This window comes from Triticum dicoccoides, chromosome 1B (genome assembly GCF_002162155.2).
Source record: "Triticum dicoccoides isolate Atlit2015 ecotype Zavitan chromosome 1B, WEW_v2.0, whole genome shotgun sequence".
Taxonomy (NCBI): Eukaryota; Viridiplantae; Streptophyta; class Magnoliopsida; order Poales; family Poaceae; genus Triticum; species Triticum dicoccoides.
Window position 1 is genome coordinate 696,196,962 of NC_041381.1, and position 4,355 is coordinate 696,201,316.

The following is a 4,355-nucleotide window of genomic DNA, read 5'->3' on the forward strand; positions in this document are numbered from 1 at the left end:
AAACGAGTGGAGATGCTCTAAGGGCAAAATTTCATGAAGTGAACCAAGTGGCTAAAACTAAGGGAAAACGTTTGTCAAGAGTTAAGTGTGCTTCGTAATTCTAACAAAATGGCTGAAACAAAGGCCAAGATGACGTCAACATTTCTCATCTTCTTACCTCCTTGGAATAAGCTAAAACCTCCTTCTTGCTTCCACTTTTGCTCTTTTTGTAACGATGTACTTCCTCTGTCTCTTTTGCTTTCTAGCTTTTGAAAAATGGAGAAAACATGAAGTGGTTCTTATATAGGGTCACTTGAAATATGGCTCATTGGTAGTGTCAGTCACCTCCCAGATGTTTCGTCGTGAGTTTCCGACATTTCCCGGATTCCAGTGTAACTTCCGGATGTAAGAAGATGCGCCAGTCACCTTCTTGCTCCTACTCTCGCTTGACAATAGAGGCTCTGTTGCCAACCGAGAGTAGGAGCCGGAAGTAGCATTGTGCTTCAGAGGCTCCCGAAAGTTGCTCCTGGAACTTACAGCGGTAACTTCCGGCAAGTGTCTAGATAAGTTTGATTGTGTCATGATGAATTCTTTGGCTATAGGATGGCTTACTGTGTGTGACATATGATCAATGTTTTAAATAGAGGGATATGAAAAATAACGGTGGACCTCCAAATCAGCTATAACGGAGCTATAGCGGGTTATAGCAGGCTATGGTAGGCTATAGCGGGCTATTTATGAAGATGACCATTTAGCGGCACCCTACTGAAAAGGTTATAGCGGGCTATAGCGGAGCTATAGCCGGCTGTTTAAAACTATGCATATGATGTGTATATTTTACACACAAGTGAACCGAATTATTAGCATTTCTTGGTACATGCTGAATAACAAAAGAAAAAACGATGAGGCTAGTACTTCAATTTCTACAAGTACAGGTGCTACAAGAGAGCGCGAGAAATGTCACGAATCCCAGAGATTTACCACATCTAAGCACTCAACTTCCATAACCACTCGCGAAAGACCATGGAGCTTCGCGAAGATCACCCCATCTCTCATAGCTAAAGCTTATGCAATAGGTGGATCAGTGATATCGGGGTACGGCTTGCTCCAGGAAGCGATGAATGTAGTAGGAGTTCTTGTCAATCCTCTTGCTCCACTCTTGTTCAACGCTTGAGACGTTCGCATCCATATTGATTTTAACATAGTCATGCTCAGGCGTCCGCCTACCAATAGTCAGGGTTTGTTCCAACTGGAGCTCCAGCAATGCTAAAGTCTTTATGATACGCCTCCCCATCTCAGCCGGCCCCAGTGGTTTCCGTAGCAAGTACTCCCTCCGTTCGGAATTACTTGTCGCAGAAATGGATGTATCTAGACGTATTTTAGTTCTAGATACATCCATTTTCAAGACAAGTAATTTCGAACGGAGTAAAAGCGTAGGAAAGTGCATGTCGAGGTGACGGCTCATGTCATGCTACCATCCGGTAGGAAGGCCGTGGACGATAAATGGTAGTAAAGCGGGTAGTGTGCGCCATGTGACATGTTCGATTAATTAGCTCACAAAAGTTATACTCACATCACATCACAGCAGGAGTTCAACACGGATTCAACACATGCGAGGAAATGTTATTTACAGACTGTGTCAACCAGTAGCGGAGCTAGCCGAAAATCACTGAGAACGAAACACAAATCATCAGTGTTTGACAGGAAAGGGGGGCAAATTATATTAAAAAATAATAATCTAAGTGTTCCTTCAATTTTTTTCCTCGCCCCCCGCCTCATGCATCACATCAGGAGTTCTCATGGTCTCTCTCTATTGTACGTCGCAATGGCAAACACGGACTCGCCGACAGCGGCGTTATGTAGGACCAAGCGCCTCCTCCTCCTACGAAGACGAAGAGGCGGCAAAGATGGCGGCCGTGGAGAAGCAACTAGCGGAGCTGCCACTAGCGCCGCACCACGATCCGCACCTTACCAGGTAACCCACCCTGCACCCCACCTCATCTCTTCCATCCCTTCGACGGTAGCCCATGATAGTGTCGTTCCTCACCGAGACCCCCGCATGCGTGCCCTAACCCAAGCTGGCAACGCGCGCCTCGGCCAGGGGGTTGCCGCGCTCTAGCACCCTCCTCTAGCTTACTGCTCTGCCCGGCCCTAGGCGACGGGCTGCAGGGTGTAGATGGCCCGCTGTGGTGCGGCACCCCGCCCTTGGGCCTGGCGGCGTCGGGTCAACTGCTAGTGTGAGCTGGCAGAGAAGGGACAGGCAGGGGGACGAGCATTTGGTTGGGTGGGGAAGAAGGGGGGCGTGGTGGCGCCGTCGGTTGCTGTCGTCGGAGCTCGTGGTGCTGGCATCCAAGGCGGAGGCGGCTGCTCATGACTCATGAGACCGTGAGAGCACGGCGCCGGGCAAGAGAGACAGAACAGTGACAGAGAGTGCCTTTTTTTCTTGTGAAGCTAGAAAGAGAGTGCTTTCTTGTCCTAGGCTTTTGCGCCCAACAGTATAATTATTATTTTCGAGAAACTGCAACCAGTATAATTATAACTTCTTGTTATAATCAATTATCTTTGTTGTTTTCTGCAGGCAGCCATAATTAATATGGGAACGTCGCCGCCAACGTAAGCTGAACACATACCGCAACAACATTACATTATGTGTTGGAAATGCTAAGATAATGGGTGTCATGTAGCTCGACCTACATATCAACCACATTCTTATATTGTGTGTTGGACATGCATAGTATATACGTAAGACATAATGTTTGACTTGTGTAATTAATTCCCAGATGTTTCTCTGCAAACAATTGGACAGTCGGATATTATCTATACATGACGTAGCGGTGTGGCATGCCGGGAGGCCGAGGACGGACCTCAACTTCCCGGAGATCGAGACCTAGGCGGATGCGGAGTTGCTCGTGATGGGGGGCATTCGTATGGAAGAGATCAAGACGAAGAAGAAGAAGAGGCCCGACAATGTCGTTAGTCCCGGCAATAGCGACGAGGCGGCGATGGCGATGTTTGCGCGTGAGCATCCGGAGTATGTGCAGGCCGAGTAGGAGTTCTTCTAGAAGCGCGATGCCGAGCATAAGAAGAAGACCCTCAACGGTGATCCCCGTCGAGTCCTCGGAGGAGGACTGGGGTGACTCGGAGGAGGAGGACAATGGGTACGACGACCTGGACAAGGATGAGTTCTGGGAGCAGTTCAGGAGCTCCGATGAGGAGTAGTTTCATCTTTGAGTAGTAGTCGTTGGAGTAGTAGTTTGATGGATGTAGTAGTTTGAGCTAGTAGTACTCCTTCAAATTAGAATTATGTTTAACAGTGTTTTAATTGGAACCATGTTTAATTATGTTTGAAATGAAGTAGTATTCGAAGTTTCTAGTTTTTTACATCTCTATTTTGCATCACCTATTGGAGTTGCACTTTTACATCTCCGTTTTGCATCATCTGTTGGAGTTGGCTCTTTTTTGAGATGCAAAAGGCACTTTTTAGAGATGTAAATTTTTACTGTTTTACATATCTAAATGTGCATCTTCTATTAAAGATGCTCTAAGAAGTTCATCTCCTCTATCTTATTTATCTTAACATGCAGCCTATCCACCTCATCACATATGTCTTGCCTGCTCCTGCCTCTGTGCTCCCATCGGTGCTCCGCATCGTTCCTTTTGCATCCTACAGTTCCATCAGTTTCACTCTCTCCCATCATCCTTTTTTACTGCCAAAAGATAAATCAAGAATACCCATTTATTACTTCTCCCATCCGTAATACACGCACATCATTGAAACCTCCTTTCTCAATACATCCAGGAATTACGCGTCCATGGACTGGACTCCGTTCGCAGTAGCCATGCCGATGTCGACGTCGTCGGCTAAACTCCGGCAAACGCTCCAAGCGGCAAAGACCTTCTCGATGTTGGTCTGCAGCTTTGCACCTACCGTGAGCATGGCCGAGCCGACTCCAAACCCCATGTCGCCGAGAACCGCCTCTCGCGCCCACACGATGAGCTCGCCGTGCTCTTGCCGCCGGCTCTTGCGAACTCGTCGTGCTCTTGCGGCCGACTTGTTGTGTTCCGGATCGCCGGCAAGCACCTGGCCTGCTCGAGTACGCATGTAGCACTCGCCGGATTCTGGCCGCCCTCTGCCGTCGGCGCCAGTGCCGCCTCATCGACGATTGTCGGCCCCGGCGTTGCCGCTCCATCCGCCTCAACGCTCCAGCCGTGCTGCCGATGCTGATAGTTGCGAGGATGACGACGGCTTCGGCGCCGGGTCCAGCCGCGCTATACACGGGATACATGTAACAGAAGGAAAGCAATATTGATTGTCTGTAATTTATTATTTTCACAGTTGGAAGAGGCAAAAATACTGGACCGTGTGATGCCAAAGG